Genomic DNA, 26490 nt, shown 5'->3' on the forward strand with positions numbered 1-26490 from the left:
TGGCGCGCGACGACGGACAAAGATCGCCCAACCATCAACCAACCGCCGCGGGATAAATTAACGCGATGAAAGAAAAGCGTAAGATTCGAATCTGGCGCCACGATTATGTACTGGTACGGCTTCAGTCCTTGGAAACCATCTTTACTATTCTACTGACCGAATTTCTTGCCCGACACGAGGATATAAAACAGAGGTTACGGATTACAACCTAACCCTACTCACTTTAAACAATACTTACATAGATTGGGAGAATATGAAGTGATTCCCACTTACAAGTGATTATTTTCACCTCGGATTCAAGTAACAGACCCCTCTGTCGCTGTTCAGTCTCTTCACGGTATCCCCTTGCCCTACGATTTAAGTTTCGATAACGGGTGTCATGATCGACAACAATGTCACAACTTTCATTGTTCTCGTGAACGCTAAATTTTCTTTTCAAAGATATTATGTAAGGGTTTCTTTCTAATATTTTCAAGAAAATGTATTTAAATATACGAAAATGGACAAGACTCACACGTGGTTCTTATGTTTGGCCCTATTCCCTTACCACGAGTCTCACCCGGTATTGTAGGCGAAAGGATTAATCTTGATTTATGACAAATTGGGGGTGGAACCTCGACAAACATGTACAAGACACTGTAAGATGAGAATCGACGAGTTTAGGTAAGTATACACTAATTCCCGTTTACGAGTTACAATTTTACCCCGGATTCAAGTAACGCATCTTAAATCTGAGAAATTCACTTAGAAGTAGAATAGGATCCTCAGTGGACAGGTACGAAATAATCTGAATAAAGATTCGCAGAATTCAGTGTAATATCCTAGACCTAACCCCGCTTACAAGTCACAATTTTGACACCAAGTTCGCGCAACGAGCCCCGAAACTAACGTTAATCTCAGTCCAAGTTCGCAGCAAGGATAATCGACTAAAATGATGGGGTTAAGCATTTAGTATCCTCGAACAGCCAGTGTGTTCTGTCTCGTGTGCAAAGACTTCAAAAAGCCTCGTCCACAATGTCACAAACGTTACACTTGGACTTCCAAACGACACTGCGCGAAGAGGATTGGACGAAACGTTTCGCGGTCTTCCAATATTTGCAAATCCCGAAAAATCTAACAAAAACTCACTCAACCTCGTCAATGTTTCCTTACCAGTTTCTTCGACCAGAGAATCATCCAGCTTTTAATTCCAAGTATACAGTCGAATACACAGGCTGATCGACGATGACTCCAGCGCATCCACGGCTGTAGAAACAAGTCCTTTTAAAGCCAGTTTACCGGCTACTTAATTTACACCGACGTCGCAAGGGTAACCGCTTACTGACCTTAAACGACCAATATATTCTGCTCCGCGGTATAAACTACAATCGCCTATTCAACTGCTTTGTTCGCTCGTCTGGATATCCTATGTTATTCCCCGCGATATAGACCGTCAGTGGTGTTACTGTTACCAAGTTACTCCCACTAGACGTTTCCACCTTCACCCGAACTCCGTGAACGTACACCCCGAGGAGAGCACACCGGATCAATCTCGCGACTACTGGCAGAGACAAAGGATTCTTCGACGAAAACATTAATCGTCGGGGAAATATATACAATAAAAATCCCCAGTGGTACGTGACTCGTTGCCTTAGCGACCGGGAGAAAAATCTCGGGGCGGAAGGAGCGCGACGCGTTCAAAGAGGGGGCCACAGTGCCGTATCTGGGGGTCGCTCGAACCCCCTCCTGGTTCACGCGCATTGAATAAGTCATGAAGGACCGCGCGATAAACAGGCGATTTTATCGCGGGCAAAACTGGGCGACTGTGCGTCGAACGAGCCGAGCGAAGGTTCAACAAACTTCGTGGCGCGTTTCAGCGTGCCATTCACGGCGATGACACAAGAGTTTCGACCCCACCACACGGATCGGCCGAGTGTTGCACTTTCGCGGCTCGTAAATGGGGCACCGTCGTGTTGTGAGCTCGGGCTCAATTAATACACCCGCTTCGTTTTCTGTACTTTTCATCGGCATTAACATTCCTTCGATTATCGTTCCGTTTTATATCCATTCATTTTTATTTTATTATTCGACATATCACGGTGGTATCCCCGGCACCGATGCTCCGAAGTTGCAACGATTCCCTAAAGCGATTACAGGACACGAACTCTAATGTGAACTTTCAAATAGTATTACCCTCGTTAACGATCCTATAAAAGTACATCGACAAATTATGGAATATTTCTACTTTTCGCGCTACGGTTCGAACTAACACTTGCCCACTGGGGACGTAATCAAGTATGGAAAATCAATTTGTTCAATTTTAAAAATATTTATACATATATATATAAATAATTTGTATTAGTTTATAAATATTGATGTACGTGTAAATAAATGATTTTTATACTCGACGTGCGACGATCGTTTTTGTACACTTTTTTTCTGTTTCCTTCGCTTCCTTTTTTCCTTTTTTAATCGTTTGTCGCAACACCGGGGAAACGAAGTGCGCGGCACGCATTAAATTTACATGAAACGATCGCGCCGATGCGATCGACGACGAGCGTTACGCTCGCTGCCACATTGTCCGCGCTCGTTCGCAGAACGGACAGGATGCGTGCAACACGCTCCAGTTGCAGCGCCGGGGCGAAAATTCAGCCGAAAAAATGTGTTCCCGGTTGTGTTTGGAGTTCGACAAACAGCGCGAGCCCGCTTGGCACGAATTGGTTCGGTCGGTTCTCGATTGTGTAACGTGCTGCACGTACGTGCAACGGGAGAGCCTCGTGAAGTATCTTCGTGATTTCAATCGCGAGAAATAATAAAAGGAGGGGGCCTCGTGTGAACGTATCAAGGATTTCGTTCGATTCGGATCGGTCGGTTCCCGCTTACACGTATAAAGTATACAGGGTGTTTCGAAAAATGTAGGCATGGATTCAAAAATTAACGAACCATTTAAATGAAATGGTAAAAAGAGAGCCTCGTCTGAATGTATCAAGAGTTTCGTTCTATTCAGATTAATTGGTTCTTGTTTATACGTAGAAATTATACAGGGTGTTTCGAAAAATGTAGGCATGGATTCAAAAATTAATGTACCGCTTTTACGAAATAATAAAAACCGATTCGTGTGAACGTGTTGAGAGTTTCGTTCTGTTCAGATTAGTTGGCTCTTACGTATAAAGTATACAGGGTGTTTCGAAAAATATAGGCATGGATTCAAAAATGAATAAACCATTTAAATGAAATGGTAAAAATAGGGCCTCGTCTGAATGTATCAAGAGTTTCGTTCTATTCAGATTAATTGGTTCTTGTTTATACGTAGAAATTATACAAGGTGTTTCGAAAAATGTAGGCATGGATTCAAAAATTAACGTACCGCTTATACGAAATAATAAAAAGCGATTCGTGTGAACGTGTTGAGAGTTTCGTTCTATTCAGATTAGTTGGTCCTTACGTATAAAGTATACAGGGTGTTTCGAAAAATATAGGCATGGATTCAAAAATGAATAAACCATTTAAATGAAATGGTAAAAATAGGACCTCGTCTGAATGTATTAAGAGTTTCGTTCTATTCAGATTAGTTGGTTCTTGTTTATACGTAGAAATTATACAGGGTGTTTCGAAAAATGTAGGCATGGTTTCAAAAATTAACGTACCGCTTATATGAAATAATAAAAAGGGATTCGTGTGAACGTGTTACAAGTTTCGTTCTATTCAGATTAGTTGGTTCTTACGTATAAAGTATACAGGGTGTTTCGAAAAATATAGGCATGGTCTCAAAAATTAATAAACCATTTAAATGAAATGGTAAAAAGGGGACCTCGTCTGAATGTATCAAGAGTTTCGTTCTATTCAGATTAATTGGTTCTTGTTTATACGTAGAAATTGTACAGGGTGTTTCGAAAAATGTAGGCATGGTTTCAAAAATTAACGTACCGCTTATACGAAATAATAAAAAGGGATTCGTGTGAACGTGTTGAGTTTCGTTCTATTCAGATTAATTGGTTCTTGTTTATACGTATAAAGTATACAGGGTGTTTCGAAAAATGTAGGCATGGATTCAAAAATTAACGTACCGCTTATATGAAATAATAAAAAGCGATTCGTGTGAACGTGTTGAGTTTCGTTCTATTCAGATTAATTGGTTCTTGTTTATACGTAGAAATTATACAGGGTGTTTCGAAAAATATAGGCATGGATTCAAAAATTAATAAACCGCTTATATGAAATAGTAAAAAGAGAGCCTCGTCTAAATGTATCAAGAGTTTCGTTCTATTGAGATTAATTGGTTTTTGTTTATACATAAAAATTATACAGGATGTTTCGAAAACTGTTTTCGATGTCTGATTATTGCGAAATTAATCGCAAAAACTAATGAAAAAATTACTTGCGTGAACGATTCCATTCGATTTGGATTTGTTCTCGCTTATAAAGTATACAGGGTGTTTGGAAAACTATGGTCGTGAATTCAAAAATTAATTAACCGCATAAAAATAGTAAAAAGGAGCTTGCGTGAATGAGTCAAGGATTTCGTTCGATTGAAATAGGTCGGTTTTCGCGTATGTGACGTATACAGGGTGTTTTAAAAATAATAATAATGATATCTGGTACACATTGATCGCAAAAAATAATAAAAAGAAGTTAAGAGAACGATTTTTATACAATTTAGAACGGTTTGATCTTGCTTACGGAACACATATAGAAGATGTTTCATAAAATATAGTCATTATTTCACAGGTAATTCATCGCCCAAAAATAATGATACAAACTCACGTAAACAGCGTAATTCGATTTGAATGGGGTCAGTTCATGCTTATGTAACGTATACAGGGTATTCATATCGCAATAACGAGCTTCATTAAATGTAATCATAATGTCAGAAGGGAATTAATCGTATGAAAAATAATTCCAAAAATTCCTGTAAGCATTTATACCGTTACTTAAACATTGATAAACCGTTGGTATATACTGTGAGAAGATCGCTATTAGAGTGATCTTAAAATGGGGTTTGATCTTGTATAACTTCGATTTATGATAAATTTAGAATTCATCCCTATCGCTTTCATTTTAATATACACGTGTATCCATAGCTAATGCGAATCATCAACTGGTGCTATTTTTAGAAACTGAAGAGTTGACAATGCTTTATCACCGTAGAGAATTGAAGACATTGCTCGAAGGAATGACATAATCGCGAAGACGTGCTTAACGCATAAACTTTAATCCCTAGTGATTCATTCCGACTTTCAAGATGAGTATTCGACATAGATAACAGCAGCCAAACATTACGTTTACTCTCTGACTCTTACCGATGACTAACGTTACCATTCGACAAAGAGAATTAATATTACTTTTTAATAATTACGACTTTTGAAATACCAAGAAAGAACGAATGCAGATATCTGAAATATAACAATAAACTCTGTTTAACCATATACAGTTCTTTCTATCCTTTGGATAAACTTATATTTTTTATACAAAATGAGTTCAAGTTACCAAGCACTATAATTTGTTCGGAAAAATTGTTTCCCATCTATTCGAATAAATAACAAAACCTAATAGACCTTATAATTTTATACAAATTAAATGAATTTACCAACGATAATTACATAATCCACACACATTAATAGAAATTACCTGAAATAGTAATACTGTTCGATATTTAACGTTACTCGTGCAATGTTGCTCATCTGATTATCATAAAATTGACAGGAACCCGTCACTGAAATTTCACACAATTCGATTATCAAAAGTACGAGTTATTCACGACAACGCGTTATTTCGATCATTTATTTAATAAATTAAACAACAATTAACCGTCGAGCTCGGTTTGCTCGTAATTATTCGTTACCTTTCAGTCAAACCAAATATTGGTCTCAATATTCCACGAAAACCTTGACGTCAATCATGGTCTCCATTGTCGGTTATTAAAAGAAAATCATTCACGCAACAAATCGTTGTATCAAATTCATATGGGACAGGTAATTTCACCGGGAAATTAAATCGCGCGGTGTAGGATACGAATAAACGGACAATTTTATTTTACGCGTTAACAAAATAAATATAACGCGGTCTGACAACCCGTTCATCGGCAGGCGTGTATTAGATTAATTTTTCACCAATGGAACCGCTAATTGTCCGCCAGCGTAACGTATGGGGAATACGTTTCCGGATTTTCATTATTCCATTAAGGAAATCTGCATGGCCGGCGGAGTTACGCGGACGTATTAAATTATCGCCGCGTTTTATTAAGGCTGTCTGGGACGTCTTTCGGGTCAAGTCCGGCGAGAGGATTAATTCACAATTAATGCCCCGTGTCCCTAATCTCGCCTGCTTAAAAACGCATTACACGAGCTTCGCCATGGAAAATTTCCTCCCCTCTCCTCGAACTTATACAGGGTGGGCAAGAATTTGTAGTACAAGCAGAGGGTGATTCTACGTGAAAAAAAAATAAAAAAAATTTGATATAATATTTTTTTATGCGGAACAATTGGCCCTTTACAGTCGGGAGGCGACTCTCGGTCGACACGATATACAGGGTGGGAAAAAATTTGTAATACAAGCAGAGGGTGATTCTACGTGAAAAAAATAAGAAAAAAAATTTATATATTTTTTTATGCGAAACAATTGGCCCTTTACGGTCGGAAGGCGACTCTCGGTCGACACGATATACAAGGTGGGAAAAAATTTGTAATACAAGCAGAGGGTGATTCTACGTGAAAAAAATAATTTACAAACATTGTTTACTTCGTGATTACAGCACTACAAAGTGTTTCTACCGATAGTAAATTTTCTATTCCTTATTACCACTTTTTAGCCACTTTCATAAAGTACGTTTTCACAAGCATTGTTGAGGATGTTCACCTCTTATGCACAAGTTTCATTGACAAATTAATATCTGGACCGACTGTAACCTGACATGGTTTTTAAATTTCTCAAATTCGTCCATAATTCTTTGCTCCAAATACGTAATATTTCAAATATCGTACACGACAACTAAATCGTGTACAAATTTGAACAAACTTTAAAGTCGATTTTCTCGAAAATAGAGTCCAGGGTAGAAATATTTTACACCAGATTGGTTCCTATTTTTTCACGTAGAATCACTCCTCGCTCAGTTTTACTACGAATTCCTCCCCACCCTGTATAACAACCCGTCGAATTTATTTCCACCGACAGATCTGCTTATCGTGGCGGGGAACATCCTGGCGAACGAAAGGAATTGATTTTCCGCGGGGAATCGAGATTGCACGCGTCGAATGCAATCGCGAATAAATGGAAGACTTTGTACGTCGCCACATTTAATATCGGGGTAAGTTGTAAAAATCGTTTCCTCGGAACCGATGTAGAGGCCTGCGCGAGAGCCTTGAGCCACTTATTGACGGAATACTTCGCGAATGAATTTAACGACACTTGGTATTACAGTAGCTTATTATTTTTTAGTACGGTAGATTTCAGCTCGGATACGTGAGAATTGCTCGAGTACGCGAAACAGAATTTATCCTCACCGAGGTTCTTCTTTGCGCGCGAAATTAGTAATGTTGCAAATATTTTTACAATTGTCGTTCTACCTACGTGAAAATATTACCAATGGATAAGTGAGCCTCTCCCGATTAAAACGAATACCAATGTGACTCTATTCGGACCACTTTTGATTATTTGCGATTAGAAATTTGTCAAAAATAATTCGAAGTTGCAACACAACGATGTGAAATTATTATCTTTTTAACTTGTATTTTAACGAGAGTCTCGGTAACGACTTCGCGAAATCCTCCCGATGAAAATGAGTACAAACACGACCATATTCGGACGATATTCAATCGCATCGCGTTATTTTGAATCTTTTTTTTTTCTTTTTTGAAAAATTTCCAACGGAAAAAATTTAACGTGGTCCGAATATGACCGTGTTTGTACTCATTTTCATCGGGAGAAGCTCGTCTAACCGTTGATGATACTTGTGTAAAGCTATAGTGTGTACAGAAAATTATTTTGCATTACCGAGTCGCAATAAAATGATATAAAAATGGCTAATTCTACCCTCGAGTGCAATGTGTTCCACAGTCTCGATGATCCGTGGAATAAAAGTGCTACCTTCCCCCGGTTACAAGAAAACAACCCCTAAGATTATAAATACCATACTTAATCCAAGAGCTACCACATCTCGATAAAATTGATTAATATTTAAGGATTGATAATTTCCTCGCAAAATAATTCGAGTATTCTTCATCGATGACTCAAGGACCAACATTATCGGACGTCGATACATGGAAAACAGAAATAAAGCCACAGGAACGTATCAATGTATATATCACTCGAAACACGTCAACGCAGGTGCAGTTGATTATCATAACAGGTTCGTTGCAGGATTTTCCAAAAAGGTAAACCAGGTAGCAGGACAAATGGGCCGCGTTGTAAAATAAATAGTTTAAGACGAGCGACACGACTGGTCGAAGGCATTCGCGCAACACGGTGTAACCTAACCTCCGAGCTGTCTTTCCAGAGACTTCGCAAACAAACTATACGTGCCCGGAAACTCGTGAAATAAAATTCGCTTTAAAAAAAAAAAAGAAAAAATCCCGAGCAATGCCCGAGAGCGATATTTCAAACGATTCCGCGCCGACATATCGCGCGGATTATTCGATCTGGACCATCTTGGTCCCTTTCCTCGGCGATTCAATTTTGGGATACGAGCCAAAGACACCGCTGCCAGCGACAAACACAACGAAAGGATTGAAGACGAGAAAAATTTAATCGAATATCGGCGACATCGATGGAATTAAAAACTCTTCGGGAGAAAAAGTATATTCAAACGGTGGCGGTGGTGGGGGTGGAATCGTGAGGTATCCAAACGGGAAGAAAATGGAGGAAAAAATAAACGGTGGTCCTACCCAGCTGACGATCCGGTGTGCGTGTATTTTTTTGTCGTCCCTCCTTCGTATCCTGTGCCGCTTGACGAGCTTAAAGGCTCTTTGATTTTCAATGGAAGTCCCTCCCTTTGTGGAATACTCCGCCAAGACAAAATATTGTTACGCGAGCTTCACTAAACCTTGCTTCAATATCCTCCTCAAAGGACACACTTTTATTCGCGATCCAGCGAACATCGCTTTCTGAAACACTGCATTGAAATGGAGCTGCAACATAAACCTCGACGTGAAACACTTGCTGACGGATAAGAAAACTCGAATACATCGATACCGGCGACTTGGTCGATCGTACGCGGATGAATAGGAGAGAGAGAGAGAGAGTGGTGGGGCGGTGGAGGGGGGGAAAAACGAGGGGAAATACCGAGCGTACAAATTGGCTGCGGCGCTGGAATCGCGATCAGATATACCGTACGATCCTTGTCGCGATATTTCGCTGTTCTCGCGATAAATTGGTGTGCAACGTACACTATCAACAACGCCCAAGTTAAATATTTTTCCCGTATTATCCCACACCGCGATCGGAATTTATCTTCCACGTTTCATTAGATCGACAACCGCGATACGTTTCAAGACCGGGAAATATTTTAATATTTTACATTGTTTTATTTTATTATACAGGTTCGATTAATATCGATACTTCATCGATCGTATCTGACCTTGGTTTCGTAACAATTTATGCCCTCGTTTTCGTGAAAGTGATCGAAACAGATTTCGATCGTGATATCATTTGAAAAATGTACAAAATTATTCTTTGGGAAGTGATTGTGGATATTATACGAATTTGAAGATCTCGAGTACTGCAGATCGTTGACTTCGTGGAACATATAATCCGATTTGCACGACGCACCGTGTACATAAAGAGATCGAACTTGGCATAAGATGATTCCTTGTGTAAAAATGAATCGAAAATATATAATACGTTTTTTCGACACGAGCCTTCGTTTTCGAGAAAATTGATTTCGAAATTTTCGGGGCACGCGTACGATTCGGTGAACGTGTCTGACCATTGCTGGTTAGTTCTACTTGTGTGGGCGTTTCGACACATTGACGACGATATTCTCCGTTTTAATCGGTCGTGGCGAATTAGAAGACCGTAAATTGTCAGGATAAGGGTTAACGAACACAAATATAAGTGGAAACAACGAGTAATGGTCAGACACTTTAATAGTAGGACAGGTATAGATTCCTAATGTCACACGTGCCCCAAAACTGTTCAAACTTGATTCTCTGGGAAACGAAAGCTCTGATGAAAAAATTGTATTCTACATTTTCGATTCAGTTTTGCACAAGGAATCATTCTGTGATAAATTCTACCGCCCTGTCCCTACCGTTTTTGTATACGCTTCGAAAAAATATCTCTTTACACTGGGTTCTCGTAGCTAACATTAACATCTCACGATCGTACGGTATCGTATTATTAGAGAATCAGTTATTTTCACTTTTCGAATCGTTATTACACGCAAGAAACAATAACTTACATGTCTGTTTCAGCGGGGACCGCTTGTTCCAGGCGTGAATCCGTCTCGAGCCCGGTTCTCTTGTATTCCTAGCAATATGTAAAATTCACAAACGCCCCAGCTCTACCCGGCGGTTCACTGGAATCTCGGCTATATTTCTTCCGCATATTTTCGATTCGCAGCCTGCGCTTCGCGCGGCAATCTCCTTGCATCCGTGAATTTCATTATGTATATTCCGTATCGGGGGCTCTTTGGTTTCTTCATCTTGTTTCAGATCGAAAACAGGATAGGATGCACGATCGGATTGAACCGCGGCGCGTGTAATACGAAAAAAATGAAAATCTTTATTCTCGCCGTAGCAACGATTGAAACTCATCTCGTACGCTCGTATAATATAGAAAGTAGCGGTTCGTAGATGACTCCAAAAGTATTCGCTTAACCGGAGACGACGTTACCACTATACTTCACGAAAGAGTGTTGATTTTTCACATAAGAGATTTTTTCTGGCGCTGATAACGTAACGTAATATAACATACTATGATAAAATATAACACGATACTATTGTATGATACAACGTACATATAACATAATATTATAATTTAATATACTATGATTTCATGAAAAATAGTATACTATGATACAATTTAGTATAATGCAATATAATGTTACATTATACCATTATATAATATAACATAATGTAACATACTCTAATGTAATATAATATACCATTACACCACTTCGATATAATATAATATAGTAAAACATGATATAATCTAATATATTATATAATACTATAATAATAGGTTGTTCGATAAGTTTTGACGTTCGATAAAACTTATCGAGCAACCTACTAGCACTATACTATTCAATAAATTTTATCGAACGACAAAACTTATTGAACAACCTGGTATAATGTAATATAATATTGTACTATAACCTTTGGTCAAATTTCTTAAGTGAAAAATGAAAAATGTTAGAGAAAATGTAACGACACTACCTCTGGGGCTAAGCAAACTATTTTGAGGTAATTCTCAGACTGGTGATGTCTGCGTTGCGTCGCAACAGTGGTAACGCACGCACGGTGCCGTTGCATCGCGACGAAAAGAAGAGAAGTGCATCCGTTGCAACGAGGAGGCCTCCGCAACATCGTGGAGACCCGAGTGCCGCAACCTCCACACCCGAACCATCGTGTCCTAACCCATCCAGAGCGAGTCCGTGTTCGTTGCAACGCAACCATTCGGCAGCCGTGATGCAAGCCGGATTTCAAGAAGCGTGCACGCGCGCGAACCAGAGTGAACGAACGAACGAACGAACGAACGAACGAACGAACGAACGAACGGAGTGACGATGTTGCAGAGAACGCGTACGCTATCCGCTTCTGGAGAAGCGGAAGAGAGGGAGAGAAAGGTGAACGCGCAGTCACGGTTCGTGGGAAAACCTTGAAAGTGTTACGAGAGGGAAGAAAAAGAGCGACGCGTTTGAACGGATCGATGAAACATAATGAACTGCCAAGACTTTTTCCGGCAGCTTTTTCCTACGGTCGCTTAACGTTGCGTCGCGAATACAGAATCGAAATGGTCCGTACAGGTGCTTCGACGATTCGACCGATATTATAGCGGGAGCTGCCTATTGTACGGTAGTTTCTTTGTGGAGATAGTGAAACGTATAGTCGAGGTCTGTTGGTAGTGTTGGTACCTGTGAAACATCGATTCGTGATTGATTGAAAAATCTGGTTGAAAAATATTGCCTGGAAAATGTTCCAGAAGAGTATTTCTCGGAGAAGGTTTCAGAAGAGTATTTTTAGGAAAGTGTTTTTTAAAGAGTGTCACCTGGGAAATCTTTGAGGAAAATATTGCCTGGGAAATCTTTGAGAGAAATATTTAGCGGAAAATGTTTCGAAAGAGTATTGCTAGGAAAGTGTTTTAGAACAGCATCAACTGGGAAAGCTTTGGGAGGAAAGCATTGTTTGAAAAATGTTTCAGAAGAGTATTGCTTGGAAAATGTTTCAGAAGAGTATTGCTAAGAAAATGTTTCAGAAAAGTATTGCTAAGAAAATGTTTCAGAAGAGTATTGCTAAGAAAATGTTTCAGAAAAGTATTGCTAAGAAAATGTTTCAGAAGAGTATTGCTAAGAAAATGTTTCAGAAGAGTATTGCTAAGAAAATGTTTCAGAAAAGTATTGCTAAGAAAATGTTTCGAAGAGTATTGTTTGGAAAATGTTTCAGAAGAGTATTTCTTGGAAAATGTTTCGAAGAGTATTGTTTGGAAAATGTTTTAAAATAGTATTGCTCGGAAAATGTTTTAGAAGTGTATTGCTCGGAAAATGATTCAGAAAAGTATTGCTCGAAAATGTTTCAGAAGAGTATTGCTTGGAAAATGTTTCAGAAGAGTATTTCTTGGAAAATGTTTCAGAAGAGTATTTCTTGGAAAATGTTTCGTAGAGTATTGTTTGGAAAATGTTTCAGAAGAGTATTTCTTGGAAAATGTTTCGAAGAGTATTGTTTGGAAAATGTTTTAAAATAGTGCTGCTCGGAAAATGTTTCAGAAGGGTATTGCTCGGAAAATGATTCAGAAAAGTATTACTCGAAAAATGTTTCAGAAGCGTATTGCTTGGAAAATGTTTCAGAATAGCGTTACTGGGAAAATGTTTCACAAAAGTATTGCTAAGAAAATGTTTCAGAAAACTATTGCTAAGAAAATGTTTCAGAAAAGTATTGCTAAGAAAATGTTTCAGAAAAGTATTGCTCAGAAAATGTTTCAGAAAAGTATTGCTCGGAAAATGTTTCAGAAGAGTATTGCTTGGAAAATGTTTCAGAAAAGTATTGCTAAGAAAATGTTTCGAAAGAGTATTGTTTGGAAAATGTTTTAAAATAGTATTGCTCGGAAAATGTTTCAGAAGAGTATTGCTCGGAAAATGATTCAGAAAAGTATTGCTCGAAAATGGTTCAGAAGAGTATTGCTTGGAAAATGTTTCAGGAGAGTATTTCTTGGAAAATGTTTCAGGAGAGTATTTCTTGGAAAATGTTTCGAAGAGTATTGTTTGGAAAATGTTTCAGAAGAGTATTTCTTGGAAAATGTTTCGAAGAGTATTGTTTGGAAAATGTTATAAAAGAGTATCACTTGGAAAATTTGTGAGAAAAATATAGTCTGGAAAATCTTTCAGAGAGGTAACGAACTCGAAGAATCCGCGAAAAATGTATTAACTGGGAAATTTTCCAGGAAAGAATTATTGAAAAAATATACAGGGTGCAATCAGAATTCACAATATAAAGACTTTTCTACTAAAACACAAAGACTAAACAATCATCGCTAAACAAATAATCACTAATTGGGTTGCTCGTTTAATCTACCCCCCTTTATTTAACTTAGGCTCGGACGACCGTACAACTGGGTATACTTTTCGGGACTATTTAAGTCGACAACTGTAATTTCAAATTAATCTAAACTACCGAAAGCTAAACAACCGGCACGGTTTTAGACCAATTCAATTTAGAAATCATAACTTAAAAAGAAACCTTTTGGCATTTACAGCCTTCGAATTTATATCCTCGAGTCACGGATCGGTTCTCGCAGACTCTGAACTGCACATCAAAGTCACACGAACTCTCAACACACGTACCGTACAATTTGTTTTTATGATTCCTCCTCGAGTCAGATACATAAAATTTCCTGAAAACTTTCGTCCCTCTGTATGCTTTTCTATGTCTAAGCTTTAGTTGCCTTTCATCCTTGGATCTGATCAAAGTAGGAAAACACTGGGTTGCTCCTAGCTCCATTACGCAATCGGTTGTATTTCTTTCAAGAAACCACTCTTCCCATTTGTATCCCGAAACCCAGACGAAACAAAAAAATCGATCGAAACGCTCCAACGTTTCAAACAACGAGTAATTTTTTACCTTCCAACCCCCTCCTCTGTTTCTCACCGTGCTCTTGATTTGTAGATTATCTTAGGGGTGCGATCTGTACCGATTCTTTCCTCTTACCGTATTAGATTATGTCTTCTGTGTGTGCATACACACGTTCACGCATTCGAATATCGTAGAAAATCATACACAGTGTTCCACTTATCCTCGAAAGATAACTGTGCAAGAATAAATTACTTTCAAATATTCCAATTACTTTTTCTCTACTGATATTTCAAGACAATTACTATTTTTCTCCTTTCGATAGTATTCTTACTACCATCAAATTATTCCATACCCAAAAAACCATTACAAACATGTATACAATCAACTACAATTACGATTTGATTTACTTCCAATCAAACGGTCGATTAATTTCTTTTTTGAAAAAATATCCAATTGGAACAAACCCAAAATTATCTTCGAAGACTGGAACCCTCGTTCGTTGAAACGGAATAATGATTCACCGTAGTTAAGAATTTAAAAAAAATTCTGTTTCGAAATCCACTAACCAGTAATACACGAGGGTAACAACGAGCGAATGGGATAAATTCGTGGAGCGTTTCGGAAGCTCGTCGAATCGTTTTAATAAAACCGCTCTCGAGTCGACGGAAGAAAAAGAGGCAGCTTCCTTAGGGCAACGATAACGCCCGCGTTTCTAACCATAACGTCGTGCTCGTAACAAGTGCACCGGTACGAAAGACTGTCCGAGAATGGCAGTAGGTTACGGAGAGTTAACAAAAGGAAAGGAGCTGAATTTCCGGAGGCAAACGCGCAAAGGACTCCACGTTTTCCCCGGGACAAGAGGCTTCTAACGCGGGCGTCTCTGAAATCCAGCCGGTTTAAATGCGATTCTCCGCAACTTTTTCCTTCCAAACCCCCCTCTCCCTGTTCCCCCGCCCCACCATACCAACGCCTCCGCCCATCGTGCTGCCGTTGCTCGCCCTACGGTTTCGTTACGATCCCCGGGTTCCATTTCGCAACGACGCCGTTGTTGCCACTGACCCTCTTTTCCAGCCTTTGTTCCCAGCGTCCGACGCCGATATCGCGAAACGGACCGAGAGGCGAGTGGCCTTTTACGGCTGGAAACGCATGCGTTTTTCAGCCGTACCTCCGGGGAGGAAACATCGATTGAGCGGTAACGGTATCGCGACGGATGCAAACCACCGTGGATCTAAAACGCCACGTAAATAACGTTGCACGATAACCGAACACCGGATAACTGAAACGTCTTCCCACCCGGATAACTCAACGAAATGAAATTAATCGTTTCGTTATTTAGGTTCGGTCCATTCGAACTGGTCAAGCGACCGAGCAGTGGCTCGAGAAAAATAGGATACGAGAATTTTACACAACGACGTGGAATTATAATTTTTTTTTTTTTTTCTTCATTTATATCCTCGCGAGAGTCTCGAAAACAGCTTCGCGGAGTCCTCCCGATGAAAATGAGTACAAACACGACCATATTCGGACGATTTTTAGTCACGTCGCGTTATTTTGAGTCGTTTTTTGAAAAATTTCCGACGGGGATTTAATGTTGTCCGAATAGGGTCGTGTTTGGACTCATTTTCATCGGGAAGATCTCAGAAATGCGTTGATAACACTGTCGTAGGTGTATCAGTGGACAAGGTGAAATATCTAGTGTATATCGCGGATAAAAAATTGTTTGATTCCTTTGCGAACAGCAAAATGAATCTCCAGCCCCTTTAAGTACGCGAATGACAAGAGGAAATAATAAATTACGAAATATTTTCGAGCTTCGTCCCCCGGTTTGCTTCGGCTTCTCGCAAACGGGAATCCAGTTACGTTTATAAATTTCGCGATCGTGTTCGCGGCAACGACGCGCCATAAAACAGCGCCGAAGCGCGCCGCTTTTCTCGGCCCCGGGAAGAGAAGAATGGCTCGACCAACCGGTTATTTCTCGGGGACCGTAATGGCGGCGGCACGCGGAACACGGAAGCGAAGTTTGCGTTTTCCGGTGCCGCGTCGCGTTCGACCAGTCGGGATTAATTCAAATTCCACCGAACGGACGAGCTCTCCGTTGAAAATTACGGACTGGATATTTTCGTTGGCCGGAACCGTTGTCCAGCCACCGCTGGCTGTTTATACAAAAGCCGAGGGATCAGTGTTCCAGAAAGAATCGCGACGAACGAGCAAGAGGGCGCGTGTTTTATTCTCTCCGGACCGAGCGTCCCTTCGACTTCATGCAGACTGCTCTGCAAGTTTCTGAAATCTAAATTGTCGAAATTTTCGCGTAGAAAGAAGATTCTTCCACGTTCTTACCATTTATCGTTTAAATTCTAAACATCTACCATCCATAAGTACACTTGGAAAATTCGAGTCTGGGCTAAGTATTCTAAATTTTAACTGCTGGTATTTTAAAAATAAATTTTTTAAATTTAAAATGAACCGATCGATTCATACACAAGGACTGGTGAGATTCTCTCAATGAAAATAAGCCCAAACGAGATCCCACTTGGGCTAATTTTGAATTGCACGACGTAAAAAAAATTTTTCGAAAAATTTTCCATCATGTGTAACTAAAAATAATCGAAACACGGTCGTGTTTGGGCTCATTTTCATCAGGAGATTCCCAGCGATTCAATTATGATACTCTCGTGAATATATGGTAAAATGGTAAAATACAGAAATAGTAATATTCATTGGTACGATCAAATTCGATCTCTCGAGCTAATGAAGACAAACGTTGGTGAACTGACTGAATTTCGTATATCCGGACAGAAATTGTTTTGTACGCCGGAATAGAAATTGTTTCATGTAACCGAGCAGTACTGTACAACGTGTTGTACAGCGTTGCCACGCATACAGATTTACGACCCGGTAGAGTCGTCTTCAAATCGCGGTACACAGAGGGAGGCTGGCAGGAGATTGATAAGTAGATCGCGAAGAGAGTATTCGATTTCGCTCGGCGCATCCGTCGCAACGCGTCATGGTGCAACTCCGGGAATCGTGGACGATTCGATTAGGCGGGCTTCCCCGATGCTTTTAAAACTTAATTCCCCGTTCGAAATGAAATCTGGAGCCGGGAAGCGCGGATGGGGAAACTTGGCTTGGCCGGGGATACTGCCTGCCTAGCGAAATTTAGGTCGCCAATGGTTGGAATTTATTCTCCACTCGTGCGGCAAATGTTTTTGTTAACGTTGCGTAATTTTCGTGAGCGTCGAATAATCTATTTTCGGGGGTTCAAGAGGTTGCACGTTGTCCGCGGTTCAAATTATTTTCGGTGTATCCTCCTGACTGGTTCGCATTCATTTTGATTCATCGATATTGTATACCATAAACTCGGAACGATATTTTAGCGCGTAACTAATACACAAAATATCTACATCAAGTTCGCGACACTATAATGCGTAATTATAGTGGTACACACATAATGGTACACACTCGGTTGTAATTTATAATCAATCCGTGCAACGGAAGTCTCAAAATTTCTAGCGGAGGCGTTGGATAGAATAATTCCCGCTTTCAAGTGATAGAATCGAAACTGTCGGTTCGCTCGAAAGCGAGGAAGGTAACGACAGTTGTCTCGAACCGAGGTTATGTATCTATGCGTAGCTCGTATTACGTAGACATAAACGATGAAAGGGAGAGGGATTCGGACACTCGAGTAAAGTGTAAATAAATTCTTACATAAAAACTGGGAAACACCGTGGTTGGATGGGGCGTACTACGATCAACACGACGTGAACAGCTCCAGAAAGTGACAAACTGCATGACCAGGTTTGAAAAAAGAAGAACGATGACTCGTCCCCGCTTTCAAGTAGTAAGATGGAGACGTTGATTCGTTCGGAAGCGAGGAAGGTAGCGCTCGTTGTCTCGAACCGAGGCTACGTGTCGTTGTCTAGAGACTGTCCTGAAGTGAGGCTCTGTGTCGATACGAACTCGTATTACGTAAACATAAACGATGAAAGGGAGAGGGATTCGGACACTCGAGTAAAGTGTAAATAAACTCTTACATAAAAACGGGGAAACACCGTGGTTGGATGGGACGTACTACGATCAACACGACGTGAACAGCTCCAGAAAGTGACAAACTGCATGACCAGGTTTGAAAAAAGAAGAACGATGACTCGTCCCCGCTTTCAAGTAGTAAAATGGAGACGTTGATTCGTTCGGAAGCGGGGAAGGTAGCGCTCGTTGTCTCGAACCGAGGCCATGTGTCGTTGTCTAACGTCTGTTCCGAACTGAGCCTCTGTATCGACGGATAGGTCGTATCGCGTAAACTTGGACTACGGTGGGGAGAGGTATTCGGTTGCTCGAAACCAGTGTAAACAAGTTCGGACCCGAACGCGGAAATTACCATCGTCGAGTGAGGCACAATACTGTTCAAGGAAGGACGGGACCGACTTCGTAATCACCAGTCGCAAAATAAAAAAAAAGAATTGTTGACGCGTTCGTAGGCAATATAGTACATATCTGCGACGAACACGGCTACTTTTACCAACGTCTCTACCGCACAGGGGGTCAAACAAAGCCGACATCGATATCCCCGGATCGGTTCACTTCTCCCCTCCACTCTCTATTGCTTCTTCCTCGTCCTCTTTGATTTCCCTCAACGACGTACACGCCGTGTCTTTTTGTCCAACGAGTCCAAGGAGTTCACGTTGTCCTCGTCGCTGGCAAGGGTTCACCGTCTTTAGAAAGATCCTACGGTCCCTGCAGGGCGTCAGGAGAGCCTTCCAGTCGGCGTCTGCCGGTTTCCTCGACGCTGGCTTCGCTTTTCCTTTCCCCTCCGCGCACCCCTCGACCAGTGCAGCCGACAATCAGCGACAACGCCTCGGGCCACCGAGTCCGACATTGTATTCCGTCGCTTCTCTTCTTTTTCGGCCTTTTCACCTTCCTCAGGACAGGAGAAATACTCTCCAGTGTCCCGTCCCCCTAGCTGCTCGCTCGAGTGGCCGTCGTCGTCGTCGTCATCGCGAACTTCGTCCACCCTTTCGCTCTCTCGCCCTCCCCTGTCGCCGAAACCCCTCTCTACCACCTTCTGCGGACCCCTCTGCCGTCCTTTTTCACGAACGGAGCGCGACTAGATTGGCTGGGAATTTCGTGCATTGCCGAGTAATTACCGACTATGCGCCACAATGACAGGGGGCCGCGCGCGCCCCCTCCGACCAGCTAAGAAGGAAACAACCCTTCGGGCTAAATAACGCAATTCCGCCCCGCCAGCCAGCCCCCCTTTCGAAGCTCACCATGTCGAGGAACGAAAATAAAGTTTAAGTCTCGTTCGCGAGCTCCGTATCGGGGGTATTGCGGTGTAGAATTTCGAAAAAATTGATTTTTCTTTTTTTTTTTTTTGTTTTTTATTTCTGTTCTCTTAAAGTGCACCACTTTGAAAATATGTGTGCAAAACCATTTGTCGAATGTACAATTCGTGCTACGTGCGAGATTGATAAGAGAAACTTTGAACGAGTTTTTCCGAAAATATTATTTTTTAAACTAACTTGATATCTCAGGATCTGGTTGATCGATTGACTTCATATTCGGAGAGAATCTTCAGTAGAAATGCCTTCATCACTAGAACCAGAGATTCTTAAAAATATTGTGTTTTACTATTTTTTTTTAACATACTAAAGACAAAAGAAAGCTAATCGATATAAATTCAGAATTGAAAGTTTCGCTATTTGTTTATTTATCGAGATTTTTACTTCTCCCTAGTTTCGGCTAAAACTATATTCTTTCTAATGAAGATACTTTTTCACCCTTTGTTTCTGATTAGCGGATTGGCTGGAATCGAGGAAACCAATGGAGTATCTTTTTTAGAAGAGTTATTAAACAAGAAGCTATAATTTCAATAATTTTTAATATTTCTGAATGAAAGAAATACTGTATGTACCTATAAGATGGTTAAACATATCTGGAAAATCTCGTTACAAAATAACCTACCTATCATCGAAAGAAAAAATCATAAAAGAAACCCTTAAGGAAAATGCTTTTCGGTCGCGAGATGAATCTGTTTTCGTGTACAGCGCGAACATTTAAGAGTTTGGTTTGCCTATTAGGGGAAACACAATGATTGCTGAGGAAGTCTGAGCCACGAGAAGAACAATTTTTACCTACGAAATGAAAAAATGTTGGTAATTCCCGATTTTAAATGACACGTTTTGAGCCTCAAACGATGGAATTATTGGAACGGAAATGAAAATTTTGATATTTCACGGTATATCTTTCTGAGAATGTAATCGGTATATCGGCGAGATTTTTCCCATGAAAATGAGTACAAACACGACACGATTCGGATTAGTTTCAATTTGGTCGAATATTTTTGAAAAACGGGAGGTAAGTATAATTGAAAACGTTCCGAACATTAGAAATCGCTAATACTGGAACAAAGAATATGCAAGATGGTCACTGAAAGATTGAAGTGTTTGAAAAAGTCACAACTTATTCATTCTCAAAAAATTGACAACGTTGAATATTTGTTCTCGCAAATTTAACAAAAATACAGAAACTTACAAAGCGTGAAACAATTTAGTTACAGAGAGATTGGATTAATTTCTCGCTTAACGTTTCCAAAAGGAGAAACATTGCTCGAAATTCGATAAAGAACGAGAAGAATATTTAATCTTTCAGTAGTCACGCTACATAAAAAAGTTTATTTCACATTGGTACTGACTGAACCGAATGAAGGAGCAAACTGAGAATGCTATCAATGTATCGAGGAGATTCTCCCGATGAAAACGAGTACAAACACGACACGGTTAAAATTACTTTCGATTCGATCGCGATTGTAACTTTTTCAAAAATATTTTAAACGCGTATCTAAAAAGCACCCGAATACGGTCGTGTTTGTACTCGTTTTTCTCGGGAGAACCGTGCCGATTCGTTCGCGATACTATCGCGAATGTGTGACGCCAATTTTTGTAATGTTAATTTTCAATTTCGTTTGGATCCGTTACGAAGAGGAAATGGTTACTTGAAAACGGGTATTCGTGTACATCGATACCCGCTAGACGCCAAAACAGGATGCTCGAGATCCGATAGCTGTCAATATTAGCGGATACGTCGTTGGATTGGTCCCATCGCTATCGGTGTGTTAGCGGCTCGCTTGGGGCGCAGTTTAAGTAACATTGGCAAACATCGGCCGAGTGAAACGCAAACGGGCCGCCGCTGAACGCACACGAGCACTGTTAACGACGCCTCCTAGCGTGTTCAGTAAATCTGAATTCAGCAAACATAATTCACCGAAACCGTACAGAGTCGGCCGATACATGATAGAAGCCTTACAGCGGAGTATTAACACGCTTCGTTCCTCGTAGGAACTGACACCTTCGAAAAGAGCTTTAAAGAGTGAGTTCGACGACTGGCTCGCCAGAGGATTCGCGCGATATTTTCCATTGCGGGAAGATTCTTATTCGGAGCACGCCACTTAACGACGGAAATTACCGTAAAACCGTCCAGCCACGGTTTTATGCTAATACTTGGAGGTTCTCGATTGAATCTCGCGAACGATCATCATTTCCTATCAACCCGTGACCCCTCTCCCACCTCCTATCCGTTAATTCTCCGCGTAACGAAGGCAAATGTTGCGAGCCGCGCTATTTGCACGGTAGATCCCGGTTTGCGTTCAATTAAGCGCAACGACCGTACACTCGAAAGTAGCGTTTCAACGGTTCCGACTTAATTCGGCAAATATTTCCGCATACGATATTAATTCACCCAGGTATCTGCAAACATTCGCCCAAAGCCGGTGAATCGATCGCGTCGTATGAACTGTTAACGAATTAACGAATTAACCTATTTAAATATGATATATTCGCAGCGTTGAACGTTTCGATGCACCATACCTGTACAATGAAGCGAATAGGGATGTTCCAAACTTGGTAATATCTTTCGCAAGGATACCTTGCAACACTGTCGGCCATTTTCTCTGCAACCCATTCGATCGAAGCAAGGTTAGGTTTCGAAGGTTACTCCTACGAAATATACAATTTCTCCTATTGTAATTTGCGTAATAAAGATGTTAACAAAGAAAAACAAGTGTGATTATTTGTAATGTAGAAAAGTATAGATAATATTTCTGCATCGATATATTTACCACCATGAGGAACATCTTTTAATTGTAAGCGGCCATTTTCTCTGCTACCGATTCGGCCGAAGTGAGGTTAGGTTTCAAAGTATATTACTCCTACGAAATCTACAATTTCTTCTATTGTAATTTGCGTAATAAAGATATTAACAAAGAAAAACAAGTGTGATTATTTGTAATGTAGAAAAGTATAGATAATATTTCTGTATCGATATATTATATTTACCACGATGAGGAATACCTTTTAATTGTAAGCGGCCATTTTCTCTGCTACCGATTCGGCCGAAGTGAGGTTAGGTTTCAAAGTATATCACTCCTACGAAATCTACAATTTCTTCTATTGTAATTTGCGTAATAAAGATATTAACAAAGAAAAACAAGTGTGATTATTTGTAATGTAGAAAAGTATAGATAATATTTCTGTATCGATATATTTACCACGATGAGGAATACCTTTTAATTGTAAGCGGCCATTTTCTCTGCTACCGATTCGGCCGAAGTGAGGTTAGGTTTCAAAGTATATCACTCCTACGAAATCTACAATTTCTTCTATTGTAATTTGCGTAATAAAGATACTAACAAAAAAAACAAGTGTGATTATTTGTAATGTAGAAAAGTATAGATAATATTTCTGTATCGATATATTTACCACGATGAGGAATATCTTTTAATTGTAAGCGGCCATTTTCTCTGCTACCGATTCGGCCGAAGTGAGGTTAGGTTTCAAAGTATATCACTCCTACGAAATCTACAATTTCTTCTATTGTTGTTTGCGTAATAATAAATAAAGATACTAACAAAAAACAAGAAGTGTGATTATTTGTAATGTTAAATAGTATAGATAATATTTCTGTATCGATATATTTACCACGATGAGGAATATCTCTTAATTGCATTCGGCCATTTTCTCTGCTATCGATTCGGCCGAAGTGAGGTTAGGTTTCGAAGTATATTACTCCTACGAAATGTACAATTTCTCCGACTGTAATTTACCTAATACAAATATTAACAAAAGCAAATAATAGAATGGACTACTAGACAAAATACGAACCTATGAATTATATATATATATATATTTTTAATTTAGAGAAATATAAGTAACATTTTCATATCGATAAATTAACCATTGTAGTTCAGCAAATGCCTCCCAATTCCAAAATTGTATTTAAAAGAAAAATTAATCGAGTAAAACAATCGTGTATTCAGTCCAACCCCGATGACTTTCTTTAAATAAATGCCTCTATTCAAAACCGTATAATTTCCAACGAATTGAAACGAACAAAAATCTCCCGCCTGCGTTACGCGAACGTAGAAATTCTCTTTTCGTTGTGCTGGGGGAGGGGGAAGGTTCCTTACCGAAAACTTTCGAAAACCATCGGACTGAATGATTTCCAACGAAAGAATAAAATAACATCGGTGGCCGATTTGAACTTTCGTCGGAGCGATTTGAACAGTCGCTTTCGTGCAACGACTTCGATCCCTTCTACCGACGATGACGTCACGGGACGAGGATTCAACGTCGAGGTTCACAATGCGAAGCTACGAGGCCGTTTGCAAACGAAACATCTGCGAGTAGAAGCAACGGGGCGCGGGAAAATGGCGGAGGACGAGTGGAGGGGGAACCGAGGAAACGGACTGGCTACAGTTTCCAAGGATTTGTCTCCCCCCACCATTGCCACGAAACCGTCGCCCTATGAATGCGAACGCCACGGAAACTCGACGTACGACCGTCACGGGGCAACGGGGGATTTTCAAAATTCCAATATCTTTCGTGGACGTATGTCGTCGTCCCCCGAAGAAATCTGCCGGGATTTGCGAATACGGACGCGATCTTCCGTTTCGTTAAGGCAATCGTTGGAAGAAAGGTGGGGATAACGGTACGGACGCCATTGGTGAACCGTGTGTCGGAGTGGGGGGTGATTTCCAACGGAAAGACGTACGAGGAATACGCGACTGACGAATTCTTGCGACGATTTCTTACGAGTGAGGGGGGAAGGGGGAGAGGGTAAATTCCCTTTTAGTTGTGGAACACACCGCTTCGAGGAAGTCCGGTTTAAGAGACGCCTCGCGCAACGACCGATTTTATTAACCCCATTTGCATCGGACCATGAAGGGGATGGATGCTGGGTCAAAAAGTAAGGTCGTCTTTGTAATTCATCTTCGAGCTTGGTAATTATCTTTTTATTCCGGTTTGATAAAAACCTGAAGATTCGTTCTTCGGTGAGCGAAATAAAATTCACTGCGACGAGGGAAGTATCGTTTAGGTGAGCAACGGGTGAGATTTTATCGAATTTTTCTTTTTTCTTTGTTTTTGATCGAAGATCGTAAGGTTCGTTCGATAGTTTTTTTTATGTAAAATTTAATTCTCCGTTAGATCTGAACTATTTATTTAATTCGTTGCTGTACTCGGCGTTTCGAGCTGTGTTAAATGTCCCCTTTCGGGAGATAGTGATTATATATGTGTGTATACATACGTAAATGTACGAGGTATTTAATTATTTAGAACTGCGCGGCGGTAAACTCTGATTCGAATTCTATCCAAGTACGTATTTTAAAATGAACAGTATGTAATAAAGAGAAAGAAGGTACTATTGAAAACTGATTTGGACGACATTTTCATACAAAAGTTAATTATCGAGTAATAGATTTCTGAAGCTGTGCAATTCTTTTTTAATCGCCCCGTGCCGCCACAGAGTTAAGCATATTAAATGCTACATTTAATCATTCAGATTATGGCGTCGTGCTTCAGTTAATAAAGCATTGGACCCGATGAAGAGAATTCGGATCGTACTGAACTTTTTCATTCAATCTACTCGGGCTACTAGAATTAATATTCATGGTTTCAGTGAAATGCTCTTATTGGACGAAAATGGAGAACAGTGTACCTCAGTCTCCGAGTTCCTTATCAATTCACGTTAGCGATAACTTGAAGAGAACGCTTACCTGTAATGGAAAAAAGAGGACACCGTTAAATGAGTTCGTTATAAATTAAAATTCTTAATATTTAATCACATTAAATTTCTTCAAACTAAACGTTTCGCGCGTAAAAGAACAAAGGCTTCGTTGATCTATTTCACAAACAAACTTAAGTAGAATCAGAGTATTTTATACGTTCATCGATAGAATATTTCAACGAGATGTTAAAACAGAGTGCAAAAATATAAAATGGAGTTGCTGAGATATTTACGATTACACGGATTGAGATTCTAACGTGCAATAATTCTAACGTCCCAACTTCTTTTTGTTGTTACATTGAATTAAAATACATTTGCAAAGCGTTAAAAAATATTAAATGCGAACTTTTCTGTCGAAGTAATCGATATTTTAAAACTATTATAATTTACAGCGCGTACGCAGACTTTTGTGGCTGACTGATTATAATAAGTAAATAATTAACCAATTACTACGCCGATTTTTGATTTTATCAAATATTTCCAAATTTCATGTATCGTGGTAACCGAAACAAATATTCTGGTTTATCCAGCCTGAAGTTCGCAGCATGATCACTTCCACCAGAAATACCATCGAACCACTCACTCCTCCAAAGATATTCCACGCGGTCTACGGATTAACGATTTCTGCCTAATTGATTGATTTCCGTCTGCAAATAGTCAGCGACCTTGACCGCGAGCTAAAACCAGCCGTGCATACATATAGAGCGCTGGCCATCTTGGTTAATCCGAAGGCTCGGCTGATACAGTCTGTGTTACAACGTTGTTACGTTGTTGAATTTTACAGTGAAACTGGAATTAAAGAGTTTCTCGCACATTCATCCATTTACGTGAAGCATAACGATAACGATAACCATAAGAGGATACAGTACCCATTGGACGAGTACAATCCTTTTAAGGTTACGTCGTGAAAGAATTCGACGAACCTCGCCCATTCTTTTTATAGAATATGTTATGTTATACAATACGGTACGTCGTGTAATAAACTGTTACTTTGTTTTGTTACAATATTTGTATTACACGGAATTTTTCTTAAATAAAGAACAAATGAACGAAACTGAAATGTCTCCCCATTTCTAGCCTACCCACAGTTTCTCAAGTAAGATAACCTAAAAGTTGCTAAAGTGAGTCAAAATATTTTATAAATATCTGGATATAAATATAATATCTGAAAATGTTTTCTTTCCGAGTTACAGCCTGTTAAAGTTGCAAGTTAGACGAAATATTTAAAGTGGTCTCG

General features: G+C 39.9%; 1 protein-coding gene and 1 long non-coding RNA gene across 6 annotated transcripts in view; both read right to left on the minus strand.

Moving 5' to 3' along the window:
• Window positions 1-26490, minus strand: part of Mxd (MAX dimerization protein) — a 306376-nt gene that overhangs the window by 197420 nt on the left and 82466 nt on the right. The gene's annotated exons all lie outside the window — the stretch shown is intronic.
• Window positions 10407-22462, minus strand: LOC143150269 (uncharacterized). 2 transcript variants are annotated; one of them, XR_012993008.1, is made up of 3 exons: window positions 22309-22462; window positions 22058-22186; window positions 10407-10615 (listed from the first exon to the last, which is right to left on the minus strand). It is a non-coding gene; the product is annotated as an uncharacterized LOC143150269 (long non-coding RNA). The 2 variants fall into 2 exon arrangements; XR_012993009.1 differs by lacking the exon at window positions 10407-10615 and adding an exon at window positions 21080-21983.

Source organism: Ptiloglossa arizonensis, chromosome 8 (genome assembly GCF_051014685.1).
Source record: "Ptiloglossa arizonensis isolate GNS036 chromosome 8, iyPtiAriz1_principal, whole genome shotgun sequence".
Lineage (NCBI taxonomy): Eukaryota > Metazoa > Arthropoda > Insecta > Hymenoptera > Colletidae > Ptiloglossa > Ptiloglossa arizonensis.